An 18,410-nucleotide genomic window follows, 5' to 3' on the forward strand; every position below is an offset into this window, starting at 1 on the left:
GCGAAGTCTGAGCTGCTGCCCAAGGAAAGTCCTTCAGCAAGAGGGTGCCTGAGCCGGAAGTGCTGGGCGTTATTCCTGCAGAGAAAAGCAGGAAACGGCCAAGGACTGTGGGTACTGGAGCACACAGAGGCTGTCTCCGGACTCTCCGAGATTCCTGGGCCAGCCCAGTGGCAGAGGGGCCTGGCTGGGAGAGTGACTCCAGCTTTGCCCCATTCTCTCCCACAGGATGGTTGGGAAACCAAGATACCTTGAGGGTCATCATGGAAAACAACAACAACAAATAAACATAAAGGCTCTGGGACCCAGTGTTAAATCAAGGAGGCTCAAATCACTCCTGAAATATGGAACTGAAACTGGGATCCCGAGGAAGGGATGGAAATTATTCCCTTTTCCTCAGATCATGAGAAGAGGAGCCTTCCACTGAGAATCACCCCGAATGTGGGAGCCCCTCAAGTTACTTGCAATAGTTGAGAGAAGTATATTTATGGTAGGGAAGTGGATGCTGCTGGGAATCAGAAGCCCTGGGTCCTAGTCCCACCCCCACTGCTTATTCCACCTGTGGTTTCAGCCAAGCCATGCAGTGTCCCTCTGTCTTGATTTCCTATAAAGTGGAGAGTTCAATAGTATTACCTGTGCCATCAACACCACCAGCTCAATAAAAACATTGTGAGAAGAGAACTCGGCTATCTATATGAACTTTTATGCATGTGTTTCTTTTCAATCTCCCTTAGCACCCAGCCCATGCAATTCATTTAGTTAGCATCCAATAAACACCACTGAGTTGAAAAAGAAAAGAGAGAGTGTAAACCCTTTATTTCTCTATCAGAAAAAGGATTCCATGTGAACAGAGAGCCTTTCCAAAGAGGTTTTACAAATTCAGTGACACATTATATGTGTAGAAAAAGTTAAATTAACAAAATAAAAAACTACCTGTACAGCCAGAACAGAGTCATAACTGGACATAAATGTAACAGCCTAAGGTCAATGCATGGAGCATAACCAAATTTCCTCCCAATATCTGACAAATGTCATTGTCGTGAGGACTAAAGGAACAGTGAAAAGTCAGTTGTTGTCACCTTCCTAATACAGTAGAATTTTTATTGACAGAGTAGGTTCTAGCAATTTTTCCTGAAACTAAAGCATCATGTTTTTTTGTTTGACTAGTCATTATTTCCCACAGCAACCTACAGAGGACTTCCCCGTTTCTGTATTTTTGTTCTTCCCTCCATAAAATTTAACCCTAGATTGTATACTGTTTTGTACCATTTCCTAGCTATTTTGTACTGGTAATGGCTTTACAGTGAAAACCCTGTATGTCCTAATAAAGGATAATTTTTTAAAAAGGTAAATATATAAAAAGAAAGTGTCAATGATTTATTTAACTTATTAATTAATAAGAAAACCAGTAAAAATGTTAAAAGTGGTTCAAATGAGGATTTGATTTATAAAATCTTATATTCTCTATCAGAGAGAAGTCGTCTGCGTCACCAAGCACAAGAACCATTTGTATTACTCTCACTGTTCTATAAGTTAACATCTGCGTCTACAAAGTTGTAAATGGTCTAGAAAAAGAAACAAGGGCTCAGTCCTACAGAATCAGAGATCTCCAGTGTGAGGTCTGCTAGACAGTGTCAGTATTCCATTGAAGAGATACCCAGTAATCTTTTTTTTTTTTTTTTTTTTTTTGTGGTTAGTACGCGGGCCTCTCACTGTTGTGGCCTCTCCTGTTGCGGAGCACAGGCTCCAGACGCGCAGGCTCAGCGACCATGGCTCATGGGCCCAGCCGCTCCGCGGCATGTGGGATCTTCCCGGACCGGGGCACGAACCCGTGTCCCCTGCATCGGCAGGCGGACTCTCAACCACTGCGCCACCAGGGAAGCCCTAATAATTTTTAATGTGAAAACATAGTTAACAAATTTGGGGACTACTGGGGACTAACATATTTGGGACTGTGACTCCCAAACCTTCAACATCTTTTACATTCTTGATTTTTTTTTCAATAGTATGAGAAGGTCTGTGCAGATGCAGCTTCAGGCCCCCCAGGACATATACACACATCTGCCCTCTATATAGAATTCTGAAGCCTCCCCTCGCTTTCTCACAAGAAAACTAGGGTTCTCTGAAGTGAATCAGATCACAGAAAAGGAGGGAAGAATCTCATTCATTCCAACTTTGCTCCTTTTTAGGAGCAGATCACATTTCAGAATCCTACTGTACCCTCTTTCTAAGACACCAATCACAAAAGCCGAGAGTTACCCAGTGCTCTCCCTGCTCTAGGAGCTGTGTGCATCCCCAGGGCTCAAGGAAGCCCCAGGGGTGCGAGTTTCTGTTTATTCTTCTCTTTGCACCAAACCTGCCAGGGAGGTATTATGGTCCCAATTTCTGCATAAAATTGAGGCTGAGAGAAGTTGAATAATGGAGCAAAGTCACTCAGCCAGCGAGTAGCAATGCCAGAGTGAACCTGGCTCAGTCTGGCACAAAGCCTGACCTCTAAACCGATTCAGCTGTGCGGCAGGCCTGCCCTGTTGCTGTGGCCGCCTGCGCTGACCCCGAGGAACGGGACCTCAGCTCAGACCAGCCAGTTAGGGGGCAAATCTGCTTCTGTGCAGGCCCATGAGCCAGCCAGCGAGGGCAGGAGAGGAAGCTCTGGCCAGCTGAGAAGTGTCACACAACAGTGCAAAGTTCCTTGGTTCAAGCCCAACGGCTATTTTTCCTGCCCGAACAGAGTTTATTTGGCCAGAGAACAACATGAAAGGGATACTATGGTTTTCTTGTTCCTTCTCTCAGACTTTTATCTACACTTACCTCCCACACATGTCCCTGCCCATCTCCCCTTTCTCCTCTGCTCCCCGTTTCTAGCACCTTGGCTTCAGTGATAGGAAAACTTTCTTCTCCGGAGTTTGTCAGAATTGGGTCACAGGAGCAGAAGAGTCTGGCCCAGTTGCTGGACCAGGAGAGGCCAGGCAGGGGGGTGCACAATATCGCCCCCCCCCCCAACCGCCACCGCCTGCAGAGCGGGGCTCAGCTGCATATCCAGCAACACGGCTGCTGAGACAGAAGAAGGGAAGAGCCAGGGCGGTGACGAGGCCTAGAAACAGGGAGTGTGTGGAAGTAACAGAAACCAGGGTGGAGAGCTGCCCCAGGAGGACCCCCAGGGGCCTGGGGAGGAAACAGCCCTGTCAACAGGAGCCTTCCTGGTCCCGGGATAAAACCTTAGGCCAGGAAAGTTTTTATAATCTTCCTTCTCAAAGTTCAGGTTGGCATTTAAAGCAGGTGCGTTCATTCAACAAGCACTCCTCATTTGTGTGTCAGGTATTGTATTAGGAGCCAAGGGTGCAATAACTAGAACACAGGTTCTGCTGGCCGGGAATCCTCAGCAAAGAATTACCATTTATTATGTGCCAGCCATCATTCTAAGTGGTTTACACATGTACGAACTTCTGAGTCCTTACAAGAACCCTGGGAAGTAGGCACTGTTACCCCATCACCACCATCCTCATCATGCTCACTTTATAGATGCAGGAAGTGAGGCAGAAAGAGATTCAGTGACTTGTCACAATTAGAGGAGAGTGACTCTAGACTTTGAAATCAGGCTGCTTGGCCCCAGGTCTGCTGGGGGCCAAACATCATGGACCAAAGAGAGCAATGTGTTGGTGTTGTGATGAGGGAAGTGATAGGAAACCTAGGGAGACTTCCAGGAGGGGGCAGCCTCTGAGGTGTAACTTGGAGAAAAAGAGAGATCCAGTGGCTAATACAGTTAACATCCAGTTCAAATTTGAATGTCAGATAAATAACAAATAATATTTTTGGTTAATATGTCCCAAATATGGATGAGACAAATTTAAATGGGCATCCTGGATTTTTATTTGTGAAATCTGGCAACAATACTCATCAGTCAAATGTTTGCTTGGATAAAGACTACTTTGTCAGGGGTTGAGTGTTGGAGGAGGTGAAACTGCAGGGCTGACGGGGACGGTCACTGAGGGCCTTGGATGCCACGCTTAGCATTTTATACTTTATTGTTATAAAAGGATGTAAAAGGAGAGGGGTTAGAAGGACCAGATTAAATGCGTGCTTTATGAAGGTCTCTCTCAGGACCACATGGAGGAAGGACAGGGAAGGCAACAGGAAGTAGGGAAACTATTGTAACAGCTGCGAGAGAGGCTCCAGTGACTTGGATGGAGACCCAGGGGCTGAAAAGGAGAGGGCAGGTCCAGGAGAGTGTAAGGTGACTAGGCTGGCTTGAGAGGCGCATCACCTATGCAGGGGCACGGGATCCAGACTCAGTAGGGCGCCACTCTTGGGTTAATGCTCTGCTGTTGCCATCTTGAAATTCTTAATAATTTTATCTTTGAACTTGTGTATTTTAAGTGAAGTCCAATGGGCCACCAGAGCACGCTCATGAGGAAAGGATATAATCAGAATATGTGTGTCCACCATTTCGGCAGCTCCATTCCAGTTACAGTCTTTGTGATGCCCCATGAGCACAGAATTCCGGGGGGCCCACGAAGCGTGTGAATTCAGTGAGACTCAGAGTGAGTACAAGGTAAGCAAGTTACACATACAACTGAGTAAATGCGGCGCTGACAGCCCCTAGGGACCATGCTTCCCTTTTGAAGCAAACTTTGCTTCAGATGCAAAAAAAGCCAATGAAGTCCTAAGAAACACAATCCTATCATACCCTTTCGTGTGTTACTTCCTTGTATTTGCCAACCACTTATGCTTAAAATGATGACAGAGAAGGTCAGGAAAAGATAGGGCAACACATCATTCCTTTTTTCTCAGTCCTTCCTCATTTATCGATAAGTCAAAGAGTGTGTTGGTAGGATGTACATATATGAAGAAGAGAAATAAAAACAGTGGAGTTAGTTTTGTGCATGGTTTCCATTGTTCTGGTAAGAGTGAAATACATGTACACTCTATGAGATACAAATGGTGTAATTTTAGTGATTCTGCTCCGGAGTTAAATGCTCTGATATTTGCCTTTACAACTGACATTGCACATTATAAAGATGGACAGTGAAATTCACGTTAAGAATTAAAAATCTAATCTTTCTTTACTCAGAACAGTATTAACTAACAAAAGCCACTATGATGAGTTGAGGGAAAGACAGACTGTAGAGGGAAGAGAAAAGCTTTCTAGTTTAGTATTTTTAAAGGCTCTTTCCCTGCGTTTTGAACAACGGGCTCCACATTTTCATTGTGTCCTGCAAAGTCCATTGCCTCAGCTCTGGGTAGAAATGGCACCTGCTGGAGGAGGGGGTAGAGAGAATGACTTTGCTGGCTTATTCCAAGGTCATGGTTTGGTGACTGAGGAAGGCAGTAGTACTTCTACTACTACTAGTGACAGGGCAGCCAGGAGGCAGCGCAGGTGATGCATGGTGATGGCAGCTCAGCACCTCTTGCGTTGGAGGTGCCTGGGGGACGTTTAGGCAGAACAATCCTCAGCTGGAGAGGCAAGCCTGGTGCCTAAGAGAGAGATGGATTATTCATGAGAGGCGGGCCTCGGGTTAAATGGTCAAAGCCTTTCAGGGAGCAGTCAGAGAGAGGGCGGGAGAAGAGCTGTTCACGTTTGCAGAGCAGTTGCTAAGGCCTGTAACTCATTTGTTCCTCACCTTAGGAGGTGAGGGCTACTGTCCACATTTTACAGGTGAGGAGGTGGCTCAAAACCTTCCCTGACCACTCCCTCCTCCTCTGTCTTTCTTTCTTTTTTTTTTGCGGTACGCGAGCCTCTCACTGTTGTGGCCTCCCCTGTTGCGGAGCACAGGCTCCGGACACGCAGGCTCAGCAGCCATGGCTCACGGGCCCAGCCGCTGCGCGGCACGTGGGATCCTCCCAGACCGGGGGGGCACGAACCCGCGTCCCCTGCATCTGCAGCCGGACTCTCAACCACTGCGGCACCAGGGAAGCCCCCTCTGCCTTTCTTTATCTCTCTTCTGTGCTTAATTTTTCTCCATAATATTTAGGTCACCATCTGACATATTGTATATGTTATTTATTTTCTCTCTCCCTCTCACTAGCATGCCACTCCCTGAGGGCAGACTTTTGTTACATTTTGAGTACTGCTCTTTTTGTCTCAACTGAGCTCGGACATGAGGACCCATGGGTGACGGGTTTTTCAGCATTACCACAGAAATGGATTTAATAAAACTGTAAGATAAAGGTCCATTACTCTTGATACCCCACTCGCATGTGTCTCTTCATTTTGTCATGTATAAAGCATGCTTATTTTTTTTTGATCCTCAACATTTCAGGATGAGATAAAATAAAATGTATCAATATTAACATATACATACTACTATATATAAAATAGATAAACAACAAGGACCTATTGTATAGCACAGGGAACTATACTCAATATCTTGTAATAACATATAATGGAAAAGAATCTGAAAAAGAATATATATACATATATATGTATATAACCAGATCACTTTGCTGTAAACTTGAAACTAACACAACATTGTAAATTAACTATACTTCAAAAAAAAATCTCAGAAAAAAATGTGGGTAGGAATCATTATCCAGCTGGGTTGTTTCTGTGAGGCAAAAATGAAACAGTATCTATAACACGTTGTAAAATGTAAGGTCCCTATGTATGTCACTAACCGCTGTCCAGAAAATTATTTTTTCCCTTCAGTAACTTGCTTGTCCCTCTCCTCTGCTCTACCTCTCATTCCTCCTTCCAGCCCTCCTACGCCACCTCTTCTTCCTTCCTCCCCTTCCTTCCCATTCTCCACCCCCCACCCCCGCTCTTTCCTCCTCCCTCCTCCTCCCTCTCCCTCTCCTGGGCTCTAGTCCCTTCCCCCACGTCTCCTTCTGCCCCCTCCGCCACCTCTGACTTCTGATAATTATCTTTAGGCTTTTCCGCCTCCTGGTGGCCAATATGCATCAGTGCATGTGCTACGTGCCTGGGAAACAGTCTCCGTCTCTCTACCAGTATGAAAGGAGTGGGTAATAAACAGGCAAGCCAAGGGCTGTGCTGTGCAGAATCCCAAAAGCCGAAAGACGTGGTGTTTTCCCGCAAGAACATTATAAAAGATTTAGAAGGTCCCATGAATAGATTAGGATTCTGTAGGCCACAAATTCAGGAGTTAATTCTGTATGCTTATTTAATATACAATATAAACTGAGGTATATCTCAGTCCCCAGCCCTTTTCTGCTTAGTGGCAGGACCTTAGCCAAATCGGGCTACATCTAAGTCAGTGGGCTTTGTCTTAGTCCAGGACTTTATCAACTAACTTGGGGACTCCACGTTTTTTCGGAATTTTATGTCAGTTTGCGCATGAAGAGAAGAGCTCTTTGTCCAGGTACCCGGAAGAGTTGCTGGCTGTCAACTGATATCTGCCCACTAGGAGATCTGCCGCTACATCCTTGTGCGCTGGTTTCTCAGCGTGGAACCCCGCAAACCCCGCGTCTTTCCTCTACATCCTGGCGAGGTGTCCGGGGGGACTGTGCGCCTCTCAGCCACATGCACACCGAGCGGGACCCGGAAACCTGCTTCAGTGGAGCTTCCGTTCCACGCTGTGGTTCTGCCTCAGCTCCTCCGGAAGCCGGGTCCACTGGGTTCCTGCATCTTTTTTTCTAAAGTAATCTTGATTTTTTTTTTTTTTTTACTGTGATCCACAGTAAGAAATACATTTTATATTGTAACTCAAGACAGCATCCATATTTATATAGATACCATTTGCTCTTATATCTTTTTGTTCTATTTGATATTTTTAAAATGTGGGTCGCTACTCAATGTATTGATTTTACAATCCATTAATGAACCAGGACCTGCAGGTTGAAAAGAGGTTGAAAAGCACTGTCCTGTGATTATTGTCTGTGGCATAAACTTTATGCCTCAAGTCCTGCAGGGCTCTGCTTTGTTACCCAAAAGACAGGATTTTGAGGCTCGAAAGTTTACTTTCAAATTACAGTTTTTGACATGGATATTTTAAAATGATTTTGAAAGTAAAGATGCGCTTATGTCTCATCATATTAATGCTGTAAGAACACTTTTACTCTGGCATGAGGCCGAGCAGAGTTTTCTGATGCAAAAGGATAAATACATGAGTTAACATTTCTTAATATTTTCTTGCCTACACCTTCTCCCAAACATGCCAAGGTGGCATATTGATTATTTTGCATTAAAGTTACTTGAGAAACGTTCAGTACAAGAAGAATACTCTGACTCTCCTTTTTCTCACTGAGAAAGTTTCCATGGAAAGGTATCCTCCCTATGCCGAGAGGATGGAGGACATCCTTATCTGGGGAGACAGGGAACTGGAGGCTGAGAAAGCTGTATACACAAACTTGTTACTTCTTCATTAATTTGCTACCCCAAGCAAAAAACCCTGTGTTTTGTCAAATCTTCACAAATAATTGATTATTTGTGTCTAAAAAGGAACATAAACAGCCTGCTTTGGTCACTTCTTAGGTCCTATGCCTAAGGGGCTTCCATATACACCAAATTAAATTTCTTTTTCTCCTGTTAATCTGTCTTATAACAATTTGATGGTTAGACCAGCCAAAATAAACTAGAAGGGTAAAGGAAAATTGTTCCACGCCTACACGAGGGATCTGGAATTTTTTCTGTAAAAGGCTGAATATTATATATTTTTGGCTTTTCTGGCCATGTGGTCTCTGTCATAACTACACTTGTGTTGCAGCCATAGATGAATGGACATGGCCGTGTCCCAATGAAACCTTATTTATTTATGGGCGCTAAAATTTGAATATTATATAATTTCGATGTGTCACAGAATATTCTTCTTCTTTCCATTTATATTCAACCAACTAAAAATGTAAAAACAGCTGTGAGTGATACAAAAACAGATGATGGGCTAGATTTGGCTCAAGGACTATGCTTGCCGACTCCTGCTTTAATCTAACGACTTGACAGTTGAGAACTTTCCCAAGGCCTGGTTGTAAAATTCTACAAAAAAATTGGGAAGTGATTTACTCAACTGAAGGAAATCTGGTGAAGGAACTGACCTTAAATCATAGCTTGACTCTTTGTTAAAGTGCTTTATATTTAATACAAATCAAAATGCGTAAGTGAATTATTAGCATTTCTATACCTGCGATCTACTGTGTGTTTTATATACTGGATGCTTATATCTTAAAAAGGAAAACTTTCTATTTAGTGGAATATTTGTAATTTGTTGTTCTCTATGATGTTTATGCTATAAAACTTAGGCACTTCTATAAATACATATAAAATGTAAATGTGTGTGATACTAGAGTTCTTATAAGTGTTACTGCATACTAAAAGGAATTGATCCAAAGGGCAAACTCTAATGAGAAGATTCATTTATAGGTTTATTACAAAAATTTTTTTTGTAGATTTCATACTTTGATCATAGCTGAGGGGGTGGCGGGGTGTGTGGATACTGTGTCAAGTTGCCTGTTGTCAGGTTCATCCCCTACCCTTCTCTCGCTCTGCTCTGTACCACAAGGAACTACATTTCCCAGGCTTCCTTCCCCTCTGGCTTCTGGGTAGGCGTAGCCAATGGGAGGACTGACAAAAGATTGGAATGCGGGAGGAAGGCAGAATCCAGGGCATTTCTCCATCTCTCTGCTTCCTATAGCATTTTCTGCTGCAGCTGCATCTGTTCTCAGACTAGAGCTCCTCCCTCTGGCATCCTAGTTCCTGCTACTCATCCCTGGGTCATCCTCTGTTCTAGCCCCCGCTCTGGGCTCTAACACCACCTCTTCCCATTGTCCCTCCATCTTTAGGAGCATAACAGCTTCTTGCTGTTGATAATCTCTGCATTACCCTCCTGTGAGTCCCTATACTGACAGCCAGTTCATTTTGCTCTCTCTTACAATGTCTCTTAAATATGGCCCAGACCATCTGCTCCTTGAAGGTTGGGAAGGCAATCTCTGATATGAAATCATAACTCAAAAGACAGACGCCTAAGGACTCTTAAGTGTAAACTTTAATTTTCTCTCCTGAAAAGTCAGGTTACTGACACTGTTAAAGTCCGCTGACCAAAGACCTCCAGGAATACACTCGTAGTCAAAGTTAGGTTTGGGGAGAGAGCACACTGGAGGAATCTTGGGGCATCTAGCTAAAAGGGAGTTGGGAGAAGCTTATTATTCTGAGGAGGGTGTGAGGAAATCAGACATCAGTTATGGATTGGGTGTTGTCAGGAAGCAGGGCAATTCAGTGAGTAGGTATTTCAGTAATCTTTATGTAGGAGGAAGGAGGATTAAAGTGGGGCTGGAGCTGTTACTGGTCAGAAAGCACAGTCACTTAAGCTGGAAAGGGGGTTACTTATCTCTGTGATTGCAGAGTATTCTTATCTCTCTCCTGTTCCAGACATAGTTATGGAGGGACCTTGTCTCCACCTTGTTCTATCACAGGTAACAGAGTGGCCTTTTCTGATTATTGTTGATACTGTAAAACATTGTGTTCAAGTGTCCTGGCATTTAGCTTCCAGCTCCTGGAATTTTTTTTTTTTTAATAGTTGTGACGCCAACCTCACAGACATATTGAGAAGATTGAATATAATTATATAACACCATATGAAAATTCAGAGAAATGTTTTCGGGCACATAGTAAGTGCTTAAAATAAATATTAGCTTCTTCTTATTGTCGTTATTGCTAAGCAGTGATAGACTAGACCCTGGAGCCAGCTTGTACTGGTTTGCAGGAGCCAACTGTACACATCTCTACCTAGCTCAACATTCAATGATTTCAGTGACTTCACAGCTGTAGCTTGAGTCAGCTATGGTAGGAGAATCTATACCAGAACAGTGTTTTTCCCTGGAGAGCTGGTTATTAAGCATATCAACATACCACTGCCTGGGATGACCAGGAGCCTCAATAGCCCAGTGAGAAATGAATGTGGAAATGGAAGGGCACTTAAGAAAAGTATTTGTTTTGATTGGAGTCAGAAGAAATTGGAAAGTCAGTCTAAAGTAAAGTCATACCTAATATGAAGTCCACATTATTATGAGAATTTTAGGGTAGTATAACATTTGCAGAGCACCACTAGCCATTTCTACATTTCTTTTTTTTTAATGTGTACAAAGCTTTATTTTTTCTTGATCAATATATTTTCATTGAAGTATAGTTGATTTACAATGTGTTAGTTTCTGCTGTATAGCAAAGTCATTGTTATACACACACACACACACACACACACACACACACACACACACATATATATATACATTCTTTTTCAAAAATATTCTTTCCCATTATGGTTTATCATAGGCTATGGAATATAGTTCTCTGTGCTATACAGTAGGACCTTGTTGTTTATGCATTCTATATATAAAAGCTTACATCTGCTGACCTCAACCTCCCACTCCATCCCTCTCCCAACCCCCTCTCCCTTGGCAACCACCAGTCTGTTCTCTATGTCTGTGATTCTGTTTTTGTTTCATAATTAGGTTCATTTGTGTCATATTTTAGATTCCACATATAAGTGATATCATACGGTATTTGTCTTTCTCTTTCTGACTTACTTCACTTAGTATGATAATCTCTAGTTGCACGTTTCTATATTTCTGCCCAGCTTGGATTTATAAGGTGAGGAAGTGAAGTGCAGGAAGAATCCTAAATTAGTTTACAAAATAATTATACATTATTAACGAGGTAATAATTTTTAGAATTTTGGAGAAATTTGTGTATTTTCTGCCATATGTGTAGCATGTGTGTGCCAATGACTCCCATTTATCACTTGGTGTATTATGAGAAAGATGTAATTATGATATTTAGAGTTAAGCACTAAAATATGGGACATTAATAAGCAAGCAATAGTAAAACAGTATTGTATTAGTGATACCAGCTGCTTTATAGCACCCATAAAAAAACCATAAAAAAACCCCCATAAATCTCAGTTTTTCACCTCAATAAATGTTTTTCTCTCAGGCAACATTTAGTGCAGATTGTCTGGCTGGTCTTCACATGGTCGCTGAGAGACTACCGTGTGACTTTGGAGTCTAGGACCATGGAGTCCTCTGCGTTTGACAGATAGAAGCAAAGGGACATAGAGAGGAACCCCCCAAGGAGAGGCTTTCCTGGGTCAAGCTTTAAAGTTTCAAACTGGCCGGTTACAATTCTTTCCACATTCCATTGTCCAGATCTCAGCCACATGGCCGAAACTAATTGCAAGGGAGGCTAGGAAATGGAGTTTAGACTGAATGTTTGGGTCTCCCCCCAAATTCATATGTTGAAACCTAATCCCCAGTGTGATGGTATTTGGAGGTGGGGCCTTCTTCGGGAGGTGATTCAGTGGAACCCTCATGAACGGGATTAGTGTCCTTATAAAAGAGACCCCAGAGGACTCCCTGGCCCCTGCCACCACGTGAGGACACAGCCATACTGAACTGCTAATGCCTTGATCTTGGACTTCCCAGCCTCCAGAACTGTGAGAAAGAAATGTTTTTTTTGTTTAAGCCACCTAGCCTATGATATCTTGTGATAGCACCCCAAACAGACCAAGACAATTGTATTTCCAAGAAAAGGAAACAGACTTTGATAACTACTCTAGCAGCCTCTGCTGCAATAATTTATCACGTGTTCTGTGTCACAGGGGATCCACAACCAAAATGAGGGACACATATCAAGTCTGAGAGTCTGATTTCTTAGAGAGGCCACCATCCCTCTGGGTCAACTTCCTGGTGTTTGTTCTTAGCAGGGAGTGGTAGCCATGCTATGGTGAGGTGGCTGTGGTAGCCAAAGAGGATATGTTATGTGGAGGGCAAGCTAACCTCTCAGACGGGCCCCCAAAGAGGCTGTGCCTTAGCTTTTAGTTTAGTTATTTTCAATAGGTAATCAATAAATATATAAGTAAAATATATGGTATACTAGATGCTGATACATAGTATGCAGCACCTAGCCTAGGAAAAGCAAGGAAAAGAGATAAGGAGAATCAGAGGTACACAATTTTGAGACTACTGGACAGGATATTCTGAAAAATGATCCACTACTGGAAAACAGACACACCTCTCTCTGAAAATTAAAATTTCCAGTTCTTAATCTTGAAAAATGGGTCCAGAGCTCAGGATTCATTTTTCAGAATATCTTTTTCTAGGAGTTCAAAGCGACCTCTCCCTTATTTACATCTGGGGAAAAAATCTCATTGAGATTCGAAACCCGCCTGCAGTTTCCCAGACAGGCGCTTTAACCAGTCAAACCATGGTGGCGGGATCACTTGCTTCCTCCGGCAAAAAAGATTTCCTCCTCTTCTTAGGGGCAGTTTCAGATCCAGTGATCAGATTAGAAAGAACTCTCGCAGTATGAAATCGATCATTTCAACTAAGGACAAGAGCGGGTGTAAGGAGACGCCGCTGTCGCGCAGATGGGATGCGGCACAATTAAACTTCACTTACTTGGTACAGATGATTAATTTCATAGATCAGGTTGACAGGTAAAGGAAAAGGGGGGCTCCCGCAGGACCTCGTGGCGCAACGGTAGCGCGTCTGACTCCAGATCAGAAGGTTGCGTGTTCAAATCACGTCGGGGTCAACTGTTTTAGTGTCTGTGGGGTGTACTGGTCTATGAAGTGAAACGTAGAGAACGACAAAAATTCCTTCCCTGCTTTCTCCAAAGTTGGATACCCTTAAGACACCTTTAGAAAGTAAATAAATACGTAGGTGTACACTACTGTTACGTGCTTTGGGGGTTTTTCTCTGGGCCCATAAAGACATTTTTATTCTTTTGTTGCAAAAGACATTTTTCTTTCATTGCAAACGTTCTGAATTTCACTCTTCACTAACTCCCAGCCTTCTCTCCACGCTCACTTCTGTGCTCCCCGACCCATCTCCTGACCCACGTCTCTCTCTAACCGTCAGAAGCTTAGCAGATCTTCTCAGACAACTAGTCAGATTCGAGGGGGTGACCTCAGCTCACCTGCTTCACACCTGGGTCAGCTTTTCCTCGCTAGAGAGCTTACATAGCGAGCGGATTCGTGGCTCTCTGCGATTCCCCTGCTCCTGCAAACCATGGAAAGAGTCAGTTCATTTCCGCTTGCAGAAAACCTGAACGTAGTTTTTTGTTTGGTTTGTTTTCTTTTGCCAAATTGAGACTAGAGGAAATGAACCATTACATCAGAGAAAGTTAATCCTCTGGGCTAGAAGTTCCCTGAACCCCCTAAAACTCTATGTTAAAAAAAAATGTACAGGAATGTGCATTTTTTCTTACCTGGGACTCGAGAACCCTCCAACAGATTATGAACGGTCACATGACAGCATGGAAGAAAGGGAAAGCACAGTTATTTCATCAGAGCCTATTATTTTGTATAACAGAATGACTTTAAAACATGACATGGAATATCAGCAGATATTTTGTTATAGATGTAATGTACACATTCACATAGCACCTAGTAACAGACATTACATCTAAGCATGCCTTTGTGCATGGGGAAGAGTATCCAAAGTAATCTTTATCCATTTCTTATTAGCCCTATGCTTAGTAGTTAGTTCAGGGCCTTGGCCATCACATCACACAAGACAGATTCCTGGTATGGGGGAAGAGAAAGAGAGACAGAAACAGAGAGAGAGACAGAGCGAGAACACATTTAATTCTGCAGGTTGGGAAAAAAAAAGTCTGAAAAAAGCTGAATACTAATTATGTGAGGGTGTGTGTGTGTGTGTGTGTGTGTGTGTGTGTGTGTGCGCGCGTGCGCGCGTCTGTGTGCGGCTGTGTTTGTTTACCGCAGAGTGGCGCAGCGGGAGCGTGCTGGGCCCATAACCTAGAGGTCAATGGATCGAAACCATCCTCTGCTAAAGGCGGTTACTTTTCCTCCTGAAGAGACCTTTGGGAGAAGAGAGTTTATTAAGAAAATTTGCCTTCTGTACATCCTCTTTGGTGAGGTGTCTGTTGAGATCTTTGGCCCATTTTTTAAGCATATGAAAAGCATATATCTTGAGAAGAATACAAATTAATACAACAATGAGATACCACTACGCATCTATTAGAAGAGCCAAAATCCAGGACACTGAACACCAAATGCTGGTGAGGAGGAGGAACAACAGGAACTCTCATTCTTTGCTGGTGGGAATGCAAAATGTTAGAGCCACTGTGGAAGATGGTTTGGCAATTCATACCATCCAGCAATTGCCCTCCTTGTTAGATTGCCCAAAGGAGTTGAAACTTACGTCCACACAAAAACCCGCACACAGATGTTTATAACAGCTTTATTCGTAATTGCAAAAACTTGGAAGCAACCAAGATGCCTTTCAGTAGGTGAATGGATAGATAAACTGTGGTACGTGCAGACAATGGAATATTATTCAGCATTAAAAAGAAATGAGCTACCAAGCCATGAGAAACATGGAGGAAACTTAAATGCATATTACTAAGTGAAACAAGCCTATCTGAAAGGCTACATACTGTATCATTCCAATATATGACATTCTGGAAAAGGCAAAACTATAGAAACAGTAAAATGATCATTGGTTGCTAGGGGTTGGTGAGGGGAAGAAGGATGAATAGGCAAAGCACAGAGGATTTTTCAGGCAGTGAAAATCCTCTGCGTGATACTGTAACGCTGGGTACATGTCATTCTACATTTGTTCAGACCCATAGAATGTACAACATTGAGGGCAAACAATAATGAAAACTGTGGACTTTGGTCCATAGTAGATTCATCGATTGTAGCAAATGTACCTGCTCTGTTGATAATGGGGGAGGATATGCATGTGTGAAGGTGTGTGTGCTTTCCTCTCAATTTTGCTGTGAACCAGTAACTGATCTAAAAAACTAAATCTTAAAAAAAGAGAGAAGAAAAAATTGCTATCTAGAAGTCTTCTCTTTGTGAGACTTCCAATCTTAACTCTCAAAAGAATGATGCATTTGAAAGGTCTCTTTTAATTTCCCTCACACATCTAATGTAAGGATTCATCAGCTTCGAAAACAATCAGTTTAGGGATGTGATTTAAAGAAAATGCGTGTATGTAAAAGAAGAGTAGCGAACTATAGCTGAAGTCTGTTTATTAACATTTTTGTCATTTTGTATAAAGTGATATTATAAAATAAATACATTTTTAAATTAAAAAAAATTAACGCAGAGGCCTGGGAAAGATGGGAATTTGTGGAACTTCGAAGAGTTACAAAAGTGACGAGCCAGCCAGGAGTCGAACCTGGAATCTTCTGATCCGTAGTCAGACGCGTTATCCATTGCGCCACTGGCCCAACCGCGGCGATGGGTGGCTTACACTTTTAGAAAAAGGAAGTAGCGGCATTACTGTTGCTCTAAATATGAATGTGTGAAATCTTTCCTTTCAGCTTGCGAACCTCAAAACCTCAGAACTGAACTAAAAGAAAGTCTTACTGGTTCTTCTTTCTCACTCATGCAGTAGGATTCCTTCGTGGTCTATGCGAACTCTGTTTTGATGTAGCTTGTAAAAGGTCTGAGAGAATGTTTAATATTTTAAAAAGTAACTTGAAGGTCAGTCCTACCAGGCAGGTAGGATACACAGACCTTGAACGTTGTAAAGAAGACAAAGCGTAGTCGGCAGGATTCGAACCTGCGCGGGGAGACCCCAATGGATTTCTAGTCCATCGCCTTAACCACTCGGCCACGACTACACACACGAGCATATTTATTCTTCTTCATGTTACTATATATCATTTATTCTAAGCTACTTCAGTATTTAGTAATTAAAAAGGGCAAAACAGAGGAGGCTAAGTTCTATTAATAGTTGATGGAACCGAAGAGGATTCAACCAACTTCAATTCCAGCATGTGGTAAACTGAGAATGCTCTTTGGTCTTTTCTAGAAAGCAAATCACCATATATTGCAATACTTCAAAAATCCCTATTTTTGAAGATTTATCTCAGGAGATTTATCCTCAATAAATAATCCGACAAAGCTGCTCCTTACAGGTACCCTATGTCTTCAGACATTTAGTCTAGTGCCTGGAATATAGTAAGGGCTCAACAAATGTCAGCAGCTATTGTAACCCTCATTTTAAAATTCAAGAATGAGGATCTATCAAAATGTTCTACAGGGAACCCCATCTTCTGTCTCTCTGTAAAGCTAAAAATATTTTAAAGCAGTAGATAGAATATTTTTGAATAAAATAGGAAATTAGAAAATATTTCTGAGAATCAGATCCACTTCATTGCACGGGGCCTTTTCTCACAAGAGGAAAAACAACTTTATCTGATACTCTATGGATAATGTTTAAAAATATTTGCAAAGACCACCTCCAAAGCAAGAACATAACCCCAGGATCTCCACTTTTCTGAAACTACACAACCATTATCACAATCTTATCTGTATGTGTATGCATGTGGTTGTATTAATGTGCGAGTAGAAGATTTTGTTTTTCATCAACAGCTTCATTCCATGAACAGAAGAAGGACAGGGCATGATGGATAAACCACAGCTTATGTGTGATGGATTGAAAATTATCTCCAGCCCAGACCTCTCTTCTGGGCTCCAGAATTGGACACAATTGTCCTAGTTATTTCTTTTTGCATGTCAATAGGCATCTCAAAAGCAATACATCCCCAAACGAATGCTCTATCCTTTCCCCCAAAACTTGAAACTCCTCCAACAACCCAAATTTTTGACAGGAGCACCCAGGTACCAAACCCAAAGACTCAGAATTCCCCTTATCCGTCCTCTCTCTGATTTTCTCTCCACAGCCCACAGGTTACCAGGTCTCTGGTTCAACCTCCTAATTTTTTCTCAGATCAACCGTCAGACCCACTTTCTTAGATAGGGTTCTAACAGTTTCTCATAGGAGTTACTGCAACGACTTCTTGGAAGTCTTTTGGCCTCCGGTCCCTTGTCCCTGAACAGATTCATTCATTTCTTCATTGTTTCAAAATTTTTATTCTGGGCACAATCTCATGCCAGACACTTGGCTAGGTGCTGCTCACTCAGTGGAGAGCAAGAAAAGTGTGGCCACTCTTCTGAGGGATTTCTAGAATAAACAATTACAGAAGTAAACACTTACCATTGAGTATGACAAGTGAGAGGTCCACTGTGCCGTAGTAGCCCACAGGAAGAGTGAAGATCCCAGTCATGAATGTCTTAGGTGGCTGCCTGGAGAGAGTCACTCATTAGACTCCAAGTTTCACAAAGAAATATTCCTGTTATACCTTTATTACTTTTGAATGGGCAAATGGACACTCAGTAAATATATGTGGAATGAATCATATTTAAACTCAGATCTGAAGGATGTGTGGGAGTGAGCCAGATTGGAGAGGGAAGCGGTGGTCTAGACTTAAACCTCACAGAAAAGGGGAGAATGGAAGAAAGTGCTGTCTGGCTGGAACGTTGCTTTTTGGAGGCGTACAGAGAGGGGCAGCAACGAGAGATAACACGAGAGACGTAGTTTAGGGCACATTACGTAGGTAGGGCTATGTCAACACTAACTGCTGTGTTCATCTGAGAACGTAAATCAGATTGGGTCCCTTCCCTCCTTTAAAGTCTTTAAAATTACTCTGTAGCCGG

General features: G+C 42.6%; 3 non-coding genes across 3 annotated transcripts; 1 reads left to right on the forward strand and 2 right to left on the reverse strand.

Annotated features, from left to right (window-relative positions):
• The first annotated feature begins 13,396 nt into the window (after positions 1 to 13,396).
• On the forward strand, positions 13,397 to 13,468 carry TRNAW-CCA (transfer RNA tryptophan (anticodon CCA)). Its single transcript has one exon. It is a non-coding gene; the product is annotated as a tRNA-Trp (tRNA).
• Positions 13,469 to 16,062: 2,594 nt separating this feature from the next.
• On the reverse strand, positions 16,063 to 16,135 carry TRNAR-ACG (transfer RNA arginine (anticodon ACG)). The gene has a single exon. It is a non-coding gene; the product is annotated as a tRNA-Arg (tRNA).
• A 314-nt stretch (positions 16,136 to 16,449) lies between these two features.
• Positions 16,450 to 16,531, reverse strand: TRNAS-AGA (transfer RNA serine (anticodon AGA)). The gene has a single exon. It is a non-coding gene; the product is annotated as a tRNA-Ser (tRNA).
• Between the last annotated feature and the right edge of the window lie 1,879 nt (positions 16,532 to 18,410).

The sequence above is a fragment of the Globicephala melas genome, chromosome 11 (assembly GCF_963455315.2).
Source record: "Globicephala melas chromosome 11, mGloMel1.2, whole genome shotgun sequence".
NCBI lineage: Eukaryota > Metazoa > Chordata > Mammalia > Artiodactyla > Delphinidae > Globicephala > Globicephala melas.